General features: G+C 42.0%; 1 protein-coding gene across 1 annotated transcript in view; it reads left to right on the forward strand.

The window, feature by feature from the left end:
• Positions 1–16,600, forward strand: part of LOC310713831 (uncharacterized protein) — a gene marked incomplete at its 3' end in the record, with an annotated part of 476,441 nt that overhangs the window by 335,282 nt on the left and 124,559 nt on the right. The window lies entirely within an intron of this gene.

A 16,600-nucleotide genomic window follows, 5' to 3' on the forward strand; every position in this document is an offset into this window, starting at 1 on the left:
AAATTTTGGAGAAGGAAGGAGATAAATTGAAGTTGCAGAGTTTTGAGAAACTAAAAGATAAAGTGTGAGACTGGCTTCATTACTACCAAATAAGAGAGACCTTTAATTTAGATAAAAAAATTGGCTTCCAGGTGGAAAAATCAAAACTGGAAACAGAACTGTTAGAACCTAAAACTAAGATTTTGTCAAAGATGTATAACTTGCTGTTAAAATGGAATACTCAGGACGAAACAGTCAAATCTGCTATGATTAAATGGGCACAGGACGTTGGACGTAACATTATGCTTGCTGACTGGGAACAGTTGTGGACCACTGGTATAAAATCCACAGCATGTAATGCCCTGAGAGAGAATATTATGAAAATGATTTATAGGTGGTACATGACCCCAGTCAAGCTTGCAAAAATCTATCATTTGCCTGATAATAAATGTTGGAAATGTAAAGAGACAGAAGGTACATTCTTTCACCTTTGGTGGACGTGCCCAAAGATTAAGGCTTTCTGGGAAATAATATATAATGAACTGAAAAAAGGTATTTAAATATACCTTCCCGAAGAAACCAGAGGCCTTTCTCTTGGGCATTGCCGGCCATTTGGTGTCAAAGAAGGATAGAACTTTTTTTCTGTATGCAACAACAGCAGCAAGAATACTCATCGCGAAATATTGGAAGACACAAGAGTTACCCAGCAGGGAAGAATGGCAGATGAAGTTGATGGACTACATGGAATTGGCGGAAATGACTGGCAGAATCCGAGACCAGGGAGAAGAGTCGGTGGTAGAAGATTGGAAAAAAATTTAAAGACTATTTACAGAAATAGTGTAAAATTAATGAATGTTAAAAGGACGTTGGACTGAAAATAAGTGGTGTTAGTAATAAGATTAATAAGAATATGTAAATTTGGATTGATAATGACGGAAATTATAATTTTATCATAGTTTAATATGTTGAATAAGGTTAAACGACAGAGGGCAGGAACTTGCTGAACTAAATATTTGAACTGGAATACAAAAAGGGAGGTGCGAGGAGGTCAAGAAACTAGTGAACAAAATATAATATTTGGAGGTATAATTTTTCTTTTTTCTTTTTTTCGAGGTGGGTCTATTGGTGTTTGTTATGACTTGTTTTATTTTCTTAACTGTCTCTTTGTGGAATATGTGTTTTGTTTTGTATCTTTTTTATTTTGGTAATTTTCTCTGTTTTATGTATTTTATGTTTAAAACCTGTTTAAAATTTGTTTATGAAACTTAATAAATATTAATTAAAAAAATAAAAATAAAAGCAAATGCATATCCTCCCCGTATAACAAAATTACCTCTGTGTGACAGAGCAGATTTAGCATTTGGATTAGTTGAGGAATATATCCCTCTCTTTCTTGGGCAGATAAAACAAAGTGATGACGACTGCACCAACCAGGCCTTCGCAGATCACCCTGTTTTCCTTCAGCTTCCTGAATCATATGCAAATATACCCCACCTGATTGGGTGACTTTACTTTCAGGTCTGCATATGTTGTTCACTAGATGACAACATTCAAAATTGCCCAGTATTACCTCAAGACTTGAAAAAATGTGTTTCCTTGTAATTAACAGAAATGTCTATAACCTGCTTGCCCAGCTTGTGTGCCTGAGGGCTCTTCTTGCAATTTAGGGTATGATGCAGCCAAATTTAATGAATTTTAATTTTATTTATTTTAATGACACAGAATAAAGGATGTGCTTGATTATCCATTAGAGGAAAGGGTGCTTAAAAGGTGCTTAATTTGGGCTGGATCAAGCCTTTAATTGAGTTAGCTCAAATGATTAAGTCTATTCTTATTGGAAGTAGTAGTAGTAGTAGTAGTAGTAGTAGTAGTAATAATAATAATAATAATAATAATAATAATAATAATAATAATAATAATAATAATAATTTATGGATTATTTGTACCCCACCCATCTGACTGGGTTTCCTCAGCCACTCTTGCAACTTGCAGGTCAAGTTACATATTTAAGTATGCATGGGCAATTTAAATTCAGAATATAAAGACCTCTTTCTTTTCAAGCTTCTTGCTCACCAGCAAAATCACACGTTATTGTCATGAATTTTAATTTTGTTTTCAAATTGATGAAAAGGAAAGAATATAATTATAATAATAATTTATTATTTATACCCCGCCCATCTGGCTGGGCTTCCCCAGAAGAAGAAGTAGAGATGAATATAAAACAATGATTTGAAACAGCCACTGTCTCTAATCTATAAATATGGAAACATTAAGGATTACATTTCTCTCTGACATTAGATGACAGGCGAAATAATATGGAATTAATGGCATAATACAGCTGTGCTTTTCTATCACTGTTTCATTTGTTGAGATGAGAATGAGAATGTAAACTGGTAAAAAAATGGTTCCAAGCTTGCAAAACTGGATGTATTTGGGGTTGGGATGGACAGGAGGATCTGATTAACTCATGCGAAGGGGTAGGTAATCAAATAACTTAATTTGGGCTGGTATTGCAGCCCAAATTAGGTATTGCAATTAGTGCTTTTCTTTGACTTTAAAAGCCACTTAGGCCACCCCCTTTACCCACATAAAACTTTGGGCATGTGTACCAAAACAATCACTTGTTGGTTTCAAGTGTTTTGAATTCTGCCCAAATTAACTGCAACTACACTCACAACAGCATATGCCAACTTCACCATGATAGATGATAGATATAGATAGATAGATAGATAGATAGATAGATAGATAGATAGATAGATAGATAGATGATAGATAGATAGAGATAGATGATGATGATAGATAGATGATAGATATAGATAGATAGATAGATAGATGTTGTTTATTATTTATTGTTAGGAATTTGTTATCTCTGACACTTTTGCATAGAAAGGTGGGTATAAATCTGCTAAAATAAGAAAATAATGTATGAAAGCATTCGGTATGTTCGATTGACTTACTGATTGAAAAGAAACCAAGCTTTATTCAATTTCCTATGAACAGTTAACAATTATTTTATTAGAGACTTTGATCACTCATTGAAGTCCCAGTGAAACCTAACATCCAGCGAAAGAAAATTATTCTTATCTGGAGAACTGGGCTGCCAAGTAAATGCTTTGCTTGAACTCTTTCTTTAAGGATTGCCCATGACACTATCTAGCTTCCCACATGGCAAGTGTGGGTCAATAATAAGTACAGCGAAGATTGAGGCCAAGGGGAATTTTAGCCACTTAAGAACTTTGCACAAAACCAAACCAAACCAAACCAAACCCCTCTTTATTCTTTCCATCAGTCAGTTTTTGAATTAAAAACTGTGTGCAGTTTTTGTCTACTTTCTAATTGGTGGTGGCAGAGAGAAACAGAGGCTGAGCTTTCTTTCTGGATGGTAGGACCCCAGCCATCTCCCCCAAGGGCAGGCCCATGCAGAACTTGTCTGAGGCCCAGGACAGGAGTCTTGTTAAAATAAAGTTATAAGCTCAAACACAAAAGCAGCTGGTCCCTGGGTGAGCCCCATGGCCAGCTTAGTCCTCCAAGGTCTGGGGCAAGTGTACCCAGCTCCCTATCCTTTGCATGGGCCTGCCCGAGGGTCCTGGGTCCTTGGCCATTGCTTTGGGTTGTTCCCAGGGCCTTGCAGAGCCAGGCAGAGGCCCGGGCCAGGTAGATAATGTGCCCCCCCTTTTTTACCCTGGGGATAACTGAAGTCTTATAAATAAGTAAGTATATAAATAATTTTCACAAAGTTATGCTGACTGTCAGAGCTGCTCCCAGATCCTAGCTCACAGAGGATCACGCTAGCCAGCGTTCACTTTATAAAAGTCTTTATTGAGTTACAGTTTCCATTTCCAAGCTGCCGCGTGCAGCTCTACGTCTTATAAGCTAGACCGGCGAAGCTCCGTCTGAGTCTCCGCCCCCTGTACCCCAACTTAATACCCTAGCCTTACTCCACCTTTTCCGCCTGACCGTTCTTCTCTGGGTCCCTCTGCCCCCCGTGGTCTCTTCCTTCCTGGACTCTTCTGACGCTGACCCCCCGGACCCTTCTGTCTCCTTGCGTCGGGCTTTAGGACCTGGCTCCCTTTCCGGGCTGCTTACTGCGCCGCCTTCCTGTGCATTTGAACTTGGCGCGCGCGCCCAACCTTCCACTTTCCGCTTGACCGTTTCTTTGCTCCCCGATGGAGGTGTGGCCACTCCTGACTCATGCCCTCCCCCCTGCTGCGAGCTGCCAGAGCTCGATACCTGGCGCCCTTCCTCTCCACTGCGCTCTGTTGGGGACGCTGGCCCCGATTTCCAACTGCTGCCCTCTGAACCCCCTCTGGACCCTTCTTCCTGGGGTGTCTCCCTAGGCTCCCCCCTTGCTCTGGCCACTGGCGCTCCTTTCTGTGAATCTTCTGATTCACTGGAAAGACTCGGAGATCTCGGGTCGTCGTCATCACTCATCTTTTCTTCGGACTCCTCCCCCTCGCTCTCTGTTTCCTCCCTTGCCCTCGCCTCTGCTCCTGAACCCCTGACACTGACAAATACTGGTAATTTTATTTCAGGGCTTGAACCGTATCTGCATATAAAGACAAAATGGAAAATATAGATATACAATAGTTCTTTTTAAAAATACACAGGGAAAAGGATTATTTTAGGTATTTACATTTAAAAATGCTTTCCTAGCTTTCTTTTCTGCAAATTCTTCAATAACACAGGAAAAATCAAGCAACTTCGCCTTATTGTGGTTTATGTTATCATTGCTAAACCATTTAGGTGTCCTTTGCGCCTCCGCGTTCACCCCCGTGCATCCCCTGCGATTGTGAATATGCTGACCAAGGCACCCTTTGGAATCTGAAGTGGCCGATATTGCCCACCTCTGCCTGGGCCTGGTTGTTCCTGGGTGCCACTAGTTCCAGGTGGTTTCAGATCTTTCTTGGTCAGAATGTCTTTGGAATAGTTGTCTAGTGTGGTTACCGTAGTTATGACATCTATCCATTTATTCCCTCCAAACAAAGGTCTAACTTGTGGAGCTGAGTGGAGCTGACACCCACTTTACAGCTATGCCCCTGGCATTGCGCACTGTGCTGCCCCTGCCCTTGATGTCTCTATGTTGACTGCATGCCTACATGTGAGCAGCAGCTTATGTGGCCATGCCCCTGTGCAAACATTTGCACTCAACGCGCAAATGTCTGGGATGGAGCCAGGAGGCAAGGTTCTGCTCCACACATTAGCTCTATCGGGGGGGCGGGGGTTGAGTAAACTGGGTTACAGTCATGATAAATGTATTCAATTGGTTGGGAGGAGATGTGTGCATTCTTGATAGTGCATGTTCTTGATAGTGCATTAGTAGTGGATTTATTCTGCTTTAGTTTGTTCTGTGATGCTACCACATTATTGCTGTCTAGAGAGGCCACAGCACAATGAAAGTGGGTTAAAAATAAATCAGAACATTTGGGTCCCTCCAAACATCCTTTTTATTGAACAGCCACAATGATTTGTACCCGTGATACTGTTGTGGCAGTCCTATGTGATTCCACTTTCAATACTGTTTGCACCTGTAAAGGTTTGGGTTGGTTACATGGCATCATTTCCAGTCAGTGAATATTCTGTAACTTCCTGCTGATCTCCCACCAGATATCTTAGTGAATGGCACCATAGCACATATTTCAAAATATGTCAGTTCATTGCGTACATACTGAAGTACAAAGGAAGAAAGTAAACAGCCTGTATAAAGTAAAGAACAATCATGCAAGCTATGTGACATGTTGGGAAATAGTAACTTCTGTAACTGTGGGAACTGTTTGAATCTCTCTTCTCAGAGAAATGTACCTGTTGGAGTTTATGTGTTATAGTCTGCCTTAAGATTCACCTTTGCTGAATAACTTTTTTATATTGCTCATTTAAGAGAAACCAAATAAAACTCTCAGAAAGAGAGCAGAAATGGACTTCAGGATTGTTGTTGTTTAGTCGTTTAGTTGTGTCTGACTCTTCATCACCCTATGGACCAGAGCACGCCAGGCACTCCTGTCTTCCACTGCCTCCCACAGTTTGGTCAAACTCATGCTGGTAGCTTCGAGAACACTGTCCAACCATCTCGTCCTCTGTCGTCCCCTTCTCCTTGTGCCCTCAATATTTCCCAACATCAGGGTCTTTTCCAGGGAGTCTTCTCTTCTCATGAGGTGGCCAAAGTATTGGAGCATCAGCTTCAGGATCTGTCCTTCCAGTGAGCACTCAGGGCTGATTTCCTTAAGAATGGAGAGGTTTGATCTTCTTGCAGTCCATGGGACTCTCAAGAGTCTCCTCCAGCATCATAATTCAAAAGCATCAATTCTTCGGAGATCAGCCTTCTTGATGGTCCAACTCTCACTTCCATACATCACTACTGGGAAAACCATAGCTTTAACTATACGGACCTTTGTTGGCAAGGTGATGTCTCTGCTTTTTAAGATGCTGTCTAGGTTTGTCATCACTTTTCTCCCAAGAAGCAGGCGTCTTTTAATTTCGTGACTGCTGTCACCATCTGCAGTGATCATGGAGCCCAAGAAAGTAAAATCTCTCACTGCCTCCATTTCTTCCCCTTCTATTTGCCAGGACGTGATGGGCCCAGTGGCTATGAACTTTTTTTTTTTATGTTGAGCATCAGACCATATTTTGCGCTCTCCTCTTTCACCCTCATTAAGAGGTTCTTTAATTCCTCCTCACTTTATGCCATCAAAGTTGTGTCATCTGCATATCTGAGGTTGTTGGGATTCATCCAGTCCAGCCTTTCGCATGATGAATTCTGCATCTAAGTTAAATAAGCAGGGAGACAATATACAGTCTTGTCATACTCCTTTCCCAATTTTGAACCAAACAGTTGTTCCATATCCAGTTCTAACTGTAGCTTCTTGTCCCACATAGAGATTTCTCAGAAGACAGATGAGGTGATCAGGCACTCCCATTTATTTAAGAACTTGCCATAGTTTGCTGTAGTCGACACAGTCAAAGGCTTTTGCATAGTCAATGAAGCAGAAGTAGATGTCTTTCTGGAACTCTCTAGCTTTCTCCATAATCCAGCGCATGTTTGCAATTTGGTCTCTGGTTCCTCTGCCCCTTCAAAATCCAGCTTGCACTTCTGGGAGTTCTCGGTCCACATGCTGCTTAAGCCTGCCTTCTAGAATTTTAAGCATTACCTTGCCAGCATGTGAAATGAGTGCAATTGTGCGGTAGTTAGAGCATTCTTTGGCACTGCCCTTCTTTGGGATTGGGATGTAGACTGATCTTCTCCAATCCTCTGGCCACTGCTGAGTTTTCCAAATTTGCTGGCATATTGAGTGTAGCACCTTAACAGCATCATCTTTCTATGTGACATCCTTTTATATATTTGAACATGGCTATCATATCACCCCTTAACCTCCTCTTCTCCAGGCTAAACATGCCCAGCTCCCTTAGCCGTTCCTCATAAGGCATCTTTTCCAGGCCTTTGACCATTTTGGTTGCCCTCCTCTGGACACGTTCCAGTTTGTCAGTGTCCTTCTTGAACTGTGGTGCCCAGAACTGGACACAGTACTCCAGGTGGGGTCTGACCAGAGCAGAATACAGTGGCACTATTACTTCCCTTGATCTAGATGCTATACTCCTATTGATGCAGCCCAGAATTGCATTGGCTTTTTTTAGCTGCCGCGTCACACTGTTGGCTCATGTCAAGTTTGTGGTCAACCAAGACTCCTAGATCCTTTTCACATGTACTGCTCTCAAGCCAGGTGTCACCCATCTTGTATTTGTGCCTCTCATTTTTTTTGCCCAAGTGCAATACTTTACATTTCTCCCTGTTAAAGTTCATCTTGTTTGTTTTGGCCCAGTTCTCTAATCTGTCAAGGTCGTTTTGAAGTGTGATCCTGTCCTCTGGAGTGTTAGCCACCCCTCCCAGTTTGGTGTCATCTGCAAATTTGATCAGGATGCCCTTGAGTCCATCATCCAAGTCGTTGATAAAGATGTTGAATAAGACCGGGCCCAAGACAGAACCCTGTGGCACCCCACTAGTCACTCTTCTCCAGGATGAAGAGGAACCATTGATGAGCACTCTTTGGGTTCGGTCAGTCAGCCAGTTACAAATCCACTGAGTGGTAGCATAGTCAAGACCGCATTTTACCAGCTTCTTTACAAGAATATCATGGGGCACCTTGTCAAATGCCTTGCTGAAATCAAGGTAGGCTACATCCACTGCGTTCCCTTCATCTACCAGGCTTGTAATTCTGTCAAAAAACGAGATCAGGTTAGTCTGACATGACTTATTTTTCAGAAATCCATGCTGACTATTGGTGATCACAGCATTCCTTTCTAGGTGCTCACAGACTGTTTGCTTAATGATCTGCTCCAGAATCTTCCCTGGTACTGATGTCAGACTGACTGGGCGGTAATTATTTGGGTCCTCTCTTTTCCCCTTTTTGAAAATAGGGACAACATTTGCCCTCCTCCAGTCTGCCGGGACTTCGCCTGTTCTCCAGGAATTCTCAAAGATGACTGCCAGTGGTTCTGAGATCACATCTGCCAGTTCTTTTAATACTCTTGGATGCAGTTCATCTGGCCCTGGAGACTTGAATACATCTAAACTAGCCAAGTATTCTTGTACTATCTCCTTAGTTATTCTGGGCTGTGTTTCCTCTGCTAAATCATTTGCTCCAAATTCTTCAGGTTGGGCATTGTTTTCTTTATGGGAGAAGACTGAGGCAAAGAAGGCATTGAGGAGTTCAGCCCTTTCTGTGTCCCCTGTTTGCATTTCACCATCTTCTCCTCTGAGTGACCCCACTGTTTCTTTGTTCTTCCTTTTGCTACGAACATACCCATAAAAGCCTTTTTTGTTGCTTTTAACCTCTCTAGCAAGCCTGAGTTCATTCTGTGCTTTAGCTTTTCTGACTTTGTGTCTACTCGTGCTGGCTATTTGTTTGAATTCCTCTTTGGTGGTTTCCCCCCTTTTCCATTTTTTGTACACATCCTTTTTTAATCTTAACTCAGTTAAAAGTTCTTTAGATAGCCACCCTGGCTTCTTTAGGCACCTTCCATGTTTCCGTCTCATTGGTATTGCCTGACGTTGTGCTTTTACTATCTCCCTCTTAACAAACTCCCAGCCATCATGAACTCCCTTTCCTTTTAGTATTACTGTCCATGGGATCTCACCCAGCACTTCCCTAAGTTTTGTGAAGTCAGCTTTCTTAAAGTCAAGAAATTGAGTCCTAGTATGCTTGGCTGCTCCTTTCCGCTGTATAGTAAACTTCAGAAGAGCATGATCACTCGCGCCTAATGATCCTTCCACTTCTACCCCAATAACCAGGTCATCAACATTGGTTAGGACCAGATCTAAAATGGCTGTTCCTCTTGTTGCTTCTCCCACTTTCTGGACAATGAAGTTGTCTGCAAGGCCAGTGAGGAATCTGTTTGACCTTATGCTCTTGGCTGAGTTTGACATCCAACAAATATCCGGGTAATTGAAGTCCCCCATTACTACTATCTCCCTTCTTTTTGCATGCTTGGCCATCTGTTCCAGGAAGGCATCATCTATGTCCTCCGTTTGGCTTCGGGATCTATAGTAAACTCCCACAATGAGGTCACTGTTATTCTTCTCTCCCTTAATTTTGACCCAAATGCTCTCACTTTGGCTTTGAGGTTCTAAATCTTGGATCTCTTCACAGGTATACACATCCCTGACATATAACGCCACTCCTCCTCCTTTCTTGTCTGGTCTGTTTCTCTGAAATAGATTGTATCCCCCCATTATTACATTCCAATCATGGGACTTATCCCACCAGGTTTCAGTGATGCCTATTATGTCATATTTAGTTTGCTGTACCAAGAGCTCAAGCTCATCTTGTTTATTTCCCATGCTTTGCGCATTAGTGTACAGACATTGAAGTCCATTAATCATTCCCCCATGTCTCTTATTTAAGGATTTTTTCCTCCCACCACTAGGTCTGCGTGCTGTTTGCTCCATTTGGTCTATGACATTTGGATGATCATCTTCATCAATTGATAGACTCCTACCTTCAGGAGCACTGTCTCCCTCCCCCACATTAGTCAGTTTAAAGCTCTCCTTATGAGGTTTCTGGGATTTTTGGCAAAAACATTTCTCCCAACCGTTGTGAGGTGCAGCCCATCACTTGCCAGAAGTCCATTTTCAAGAAACTGCAGTCCGTGATCTAAGAATCCAAACCGTTCCTGTTTACACCATTTGCGAAGCCAGCTGTTCACTTCCACTATTTTTCCCTCTTTCCCTGGGCCACGTCGTTCAACTGGGAGGACAGATGAGATGACAATTTGTGCATTTAATTGCTTCAATTTCCTGCCCAGAGCCCCGTAGTCTCTTTTGATCTTCTGGAGGCTATTGCTTGCAGTGTCATTGGTTCCCACATGAACCAAGAGGAAGGGGTATTTGTCAGTGGGTTTTATGATTCCTTGCAGTCGTTCAGTTACATCTTGGATCTTAGCCCCGGGGAGACAGCACACTTCCTGAGACATCTTGTCAGGCCCACAGATCACTGCTTCTGTTCCCCTCAGTAGGGAATCCCCTATCACCACTACACGCCTCCACTTAGGTTTGGTTGGGGTTCTTCCGTGAGCTGTCCGTTCCAAGATTGCCTGCACATTCCCTGAGGACTGACTTTGCTGCTCGTCTTCATATACCTGATCGACTGTAATGAGGGAGAGATCCTCAACTGGAGTCTGCTCTTCGTCTTCCATGCTAGGGGAAAGGACCTCAAAGCGATTGTGTATTTCTAAACAATCAGAGCGAACCCTGGGCCTCCTACTTCTTTGAGTCACGTTTCTCCATATATCTGGCTCCTGTGTTGGTGAACTAGCCTCCTTCTCAGGGGAGTCCCCTGTCACCTCCTTGGTGGAGACGGTGTGCTCTGTTGCTTCCAAGAAGATCTCCAGCTCTCTAATTCTTTGGAGCGTAGCTACACATTCCTCCAGTTGCTGGACTTTGTCTTTTAAGAGGGCAATCAACATGCAATTGCTGCAGGTAAAGCTGCCTGCAACCTTTGGCAAGATGGCAAATATTGCGCAGGAACCGCAGGCGACTGCAGCTGTTCCCTCCCTCTCCATCTTGATAGTGATTTTGGAAACCTTACTAAATGCAATAAGACAAAACAGACAAATTAAAGGGGTCACATTAGGGGCTAATGAGTACAAAGTTAAAGCCTATGCAGATGATGTGGTTTTGACTGTGGAAGAGCCGATAGAAAGTATAAAGGAGAGTTTGGAAGAGATGGGGAAATTCGGAAATTTAGCGGGATTTAAATTGAACAAAGGGAAAACAAAAATGATTGTCAAAAACCTAGACCAAGATAAGATTGAACTACTGCAGCAACGAACAGGGATTGAGGTGGCTAGAAAAGTTAAGTACTTGGGAATATGGCTTTCCGGAAAGAATATTGATCTGTACCAAAACAGTATGGAACAGAATAAAAAAAGATATGGAGACTTGGGCCAGAATGAAATTATCGTTCTGGGGACGAATTTCAATGATTAAAATGATGGTGCTCCCCAAGCTGTTATTTCTGTTCCAAACTTTGCCCATAATAAAAGGCACAAAAGATTTCAAAGATTGGCAAAAGGTGATCTCAAGATATGTCTGGGAAGGGAAGAAGCCCAGAATTAAATTTAAATTATTGACTGATACAAAAGAAAGAGGTGGCTTCTCCCTACCAGACATGAGACTGTACTATGAGGCAGCATGTTTGTGCTGGATAAAAGAGTGGGTAAAGTTGGAGAATAATGAACTTTTAGACCTGGAAGGATTTAATAACAGATTTGGGTGGCACGCCTACCTCTGGTGTGACAAAAAGAGGGTTCATAAGGGGTTCGGCAATCATGTTTTCAGAGGCGCTTTAATAGAGGTTTGGGATAGATATAAAAACATATTAGAACCCAAAACTCCTCACTGGTTATCTCCGTTAGAGATAATGGGGGTAAAGAAAATCAACATGAGAGGAAAGTGGGGAAAATACGAAGAAATGGTGACAAATGAAGGAGGAAAGTGGAAAGTAAAACCATATGACCAGGTTAAAGTTTTTACATATGATTGGTTGCACTATTTTCAGATTAATGAAATGTTCAAAAAGGAGGTGAAGGAAAGGGGTTATGAGGAAAAAGAGTCTAGGTATCAAAAGGAGATAGTGAACAATGAATGTAAAAATCTGTCAAAAATGTATAAAATACTGCTGGAATGGAATACGAAGGACGAGGAAGTGAAATCAGTGATGGTCCAGTGGGCGAGGGATTTCGGGTACAATATCCAATTGGAGGACTGGGAAAGGTTATGGAAGGTGAACATAAAATTTACGGCCTGTACGCTTCTGAAAGAAAATATGATGAAGATGCTTTATAGGTGGTATATGACACCAGTGAAGTTGGCAAGAATGTACAAGGTAGACAACAAATGCTGGAAATGCAGACAGATAGAGGGGACATTTTACCATCAATGGTGGGAATGTAAAAAAATTAAAAGTTTTTGGGAGGAGATTTATAACGAAATGAAAAAGATGCTGAGATACACCTTTGTTAAAAGACCAGAAATCTTCCTATTGGGTATTGTAAGAAAAGATATAGAAAGAAAGGACCGCAAACTTTTTCAGTATGCGGCAACGGCCGCAAGAATGGTGTTAGCACAGAGATGGAAGCAGGAGGAAACTCCCACGGTGGAAGAGTGGAGAGAAAAATTGATAGAATATGTAGAATTGGATAAATTAACAGGGAAAATTAGATATGCCAAAGACCAAAAGTTTATTCAAGACTGGGGGAAATTTGTGGGGTATCTGGAAAACAACTGTGATGTAAATACAACGCTAGTGGGGTTAAAAGAGGCACTGTAAAAAATCAATAAGTATTGTCGGTTATAAATAATGTAGGAAGGGTGGGATAACGGCAGTATGTGAGAACGGAATGCGTATGAAAGGGAAAACTACGAATGAATGTCAGTAACGTTGAAGGAAGTCCAAAATGGATAAGAATGTTATGATATGGATATAAATGTACAGCTGGTTGGAAACCAATAAAATTTTAAAATGCAAAAAAAAAAAAAAAAAAAAAAAGAGAATGTGTCGTTGGGGGTGGCTACAGTGGTCCTCCATCATAAAAAGTGTGAAGACAGGACAAATAACTCCCCCCACAATAAAAACCTAGGTCTCCCCCAACAAACGTTTGAGACTAGCTCCCCTAAATCTAAAAGATGGATCAAACTGGATGGATCAGCCACAAAGAAACACACACACACAAGAAAAACCTTTTTGCTCCTTCTTCAACTGCTGCCCTGCTACCTCTGATAAGCTCCTCCCACAGCTAATCACCTGCCTCAACAGAAACCCTGCCCCTTTGACCTTTGCACAGGGAGAACAGCTAATCAGCCACAAAGAAACACACACACACAAGAAAAACCTTTTTGCTCCTTCTCCAACTGCTGCCCTGCAAGCTCTTGTAGTTGCAACTGTGGAAATGTCTTGTGGTTGTGATTTTGGGAATGAGTTTATGCAAACTCAGCACTCAGCAGGCTGAGGTCAGCTGTGTACATGACGTGCAAACCTCAGAGTTATGGCACCTCTGAGTTATGGCTCTGAGGCTGGATCTATACAGTAATTGACGAGTGTATCTGAGTCCTGAGTTCTGGCCCCTCGGAGTTATGGCACTCAGGTTTCAGAAATAGATGCTGTGGAAGCAGAATGTGACAGAGAATGTGAGCATGGATGTGCGTGGGATTTAGGCTTGATGAGGGCCTAAGCTACTGAAGGTAATGGGAATGGGGCCCTTTATATGTCCAGCTGTCCTTGGTCAACAACAAATTGTCACTGTTTTTTGTGTTGAATATACAGTGGAACCTTCCTTTAATTTTTTTTTTAGGGGGCGGCCCAAGAGAGTGGGGCCCTAAGCTACAGCTTGTTTAGCTTATGCATAAATCTGGCCCAGCTCATGGGTCCTGACATCTGTCCCTAGGTCATGGCATCCAGCTGGGTCCCAAATCATGGCATCTAGCTATTAGTATGATGTGATCCATAAAACACAGACATAGCATGATAATCCAGCCTGCCTTAGTCCATCAGAAACTCTCATAAAAGTTAGGAAAAGGAGGAGCTACTTTTGATGTGTACTGAAAAGGATTTAATGTTGTGGTTTCCTCTGTGGTTTGAGGGGTAGAGTGTTAAACTCCACTGGGATTTTGAGGAATGATCAAAGTTTTCAGCCTGAGAGCCAGAATCCTTCCTGGGCAACTTTCCAGAATGAGCCCCACAGCTGCTAACATTGGGCAGTACAGGACACCTGTCTGCAACTTCCTTCCTTCAACATTGGCGCTCATTATTATACCTGGATGTCATCCTCAGAGTTGTTTGCCACATTGCTTTCCAATTCCAGTATTTTATCCCACACAACCAGTGCTATTTTTCAGGAAAAAGAGGTGCCAGAACTCAACACCTCCCTTGTTCTCTTATAATGGCAATGGTGCTCAGCTGAGAGGGGCCAGAAGTGAGTTCCAGTGAGTTCTAGCTGGATAAAAGCCCTGTGCACGACATGCATTGAGATAGATGATATAGATAGATAGATGATAGATAGATAGATAGATATAGATAGAAGTAATTAGAGCCTGCCATAAGCTTTGCCTATATTGATTGATAATTCCTTGTTCTACTGATCTTAGCAAAAGGGTGAAGCTGATTTGCTTGAGAAAAGAAACATTTGGCAACAGATTGGGCAAGGAGGTACCCTGTCAAATTCCTCACATCATGTTCTTTTGCTTCTATGAGAGAGAAGTTAATGTGTCCTCTGTCTTTTGGCCTTATTTCAAAATATTTTAGGGCTGGGTGAGGAGAACTTGCATAATTTTCCAGTAAGCATTTTTCAGTCCTCAGTGTTGAATAAAAGAGAACATTGCAATGAAATGCAAATATTGACTTAATATATTGACTTATGTTCCTGTTCACCGTGCTATGCTGGAAAAAAAGATGTTGCTCACCATTCCAATTTCTGAGTGGTGTGAGAATCCAGGGGTTCCATGCTCTTACACAGGGTTCAGTGTCCTTGCAGTGAGGGACAGCGGAGACTGTGGTGGGGGCTCACATCATTAACTCCCCAAAAGGTCTCACTTCTGCCATGGTCACAGACTTGGATTCCAGCAGAAATTGAGTGTGGCTCCCCATCTCTGGCTTCTATCTTCAGCCTGCTTCCAACTCTCACATACAACTTAGACGGCTCACTGGGTGACCTTGAGCCAGTCATCATCTCTTAGCCTAATTTACAGTACAGGGTTCCAGTGAGGATGAATTGGGGGGGGGGGAGGAGAACCATGGACACTAACCTTGAGATCCTTGGAAGATAAAGGTGGTATATAAATGTAATAAATAAAATAAAAATGAATTAAAGTAATGACTTGAGGATGTTCCCCATGAATAAAAATCTTGAAGGATCTATTTTGCAATCATTATGGACAATCAAAGTTTTCTTCCTTGTTAAAAAGCATTCTTACCGTACTTTTCTGTGTATAAGACTAGGTGTTTTTTTTACTAAAAAATAATGTAAAAAGGCGGGTAGTCTTATACACAGGGGCACACATGTTTTCTGGTACTCCGGAGGACAGGACCCATATCAGTGGATTCAAATTACATGAAAACAAATTCTTATAAGCCTCAGGAAGTATTTTCTGATGTGAGAGCTGTTTGACGGTGGGACAGACTCCCTTGGGAGGTTGTACATGACCTTGGAGGTTTTAAGCAGAGTTTGAATGGCCGTCTGTCAGGGATGCTTTAGCTGTGATTCCTGCACCGCAGGGGGTTGGGCTAGAGGACCCTTGGAATCATTTCCAACTCTAGTAGTCTATGAATCGTAACAAATGAAATAGGCTGATTTTGTGGGGGAGTTTTTATTAAACAATATAATATTTTTTATATTTTATATTTTTTTAGAAGTAGCATTTAACTGATTGGGAGTGCAACATCTGCACAGGTTGAAGGAGGACATATAGACACTGTGATCTGTTTGGGGGCTCTTTGTGTATGAATCTACAATTCATCAAACAAAGGTAGAGGCAGAAGGGAAATCTCTAAGCTGGGGCGAGAGGAATGTAGGGGAAATCCCCCAGGCATGCAAAATAGGTATTGCTAGTTGTGATGCATTTCTCTTTCAAAGAATGCCTTTACCTTGTAGGACATTCAAGGTGAGCATAATTGTTTGCAGTTGCATAATCTGCCTTCCTCGGTGTGCTTTGTTGATTGCTGCTCTTGATTCATCACATTTTCTCCAAAAATAGGGGTGGATGTTGTGATATATGAAATTATTTGTTTGACAGAGTTTGCATTTCCACAGTGGAGCAGGCGATTAATCCATATTGCCTATTTAGGGTTTAATTAGGGTCCAATGTGCTTGAAGGGGATACATGATTGATAAATGGCACAGGCCTGTAGATCAACCCTGCCTGTCCACTGTATGTCCACCAAAATATCCTGTTTGCTAGTAAAGCTGAATTACTGTGTAGCGAAATGATTCATGTCTAAAATGTGTGCCACCAACATGAAAAGTTTGGAAAGCTCTTGATTAAGCCACAGGCATAGAGAAAACTGCCCAGCTCAGCTTAGCCCAAGTCATCACTTCCCACCTTAGGAGGAAATGGTAAATGGTATTTCTGTCTTCTGTA

The sequence above is a fragment of the Podarcis liolepis genome, assembly GCF_965112155.1.
Source record: "Podarcis liolepis genome assembly, chromosome: 8".
NCBI classification, from domain to species: domain Eukaryota; kingdom Metazoa; phylum Chordata; class Lepidosauria; order Squamata; family Lacertidae; genus Podarcis; species Podarcis liolepis.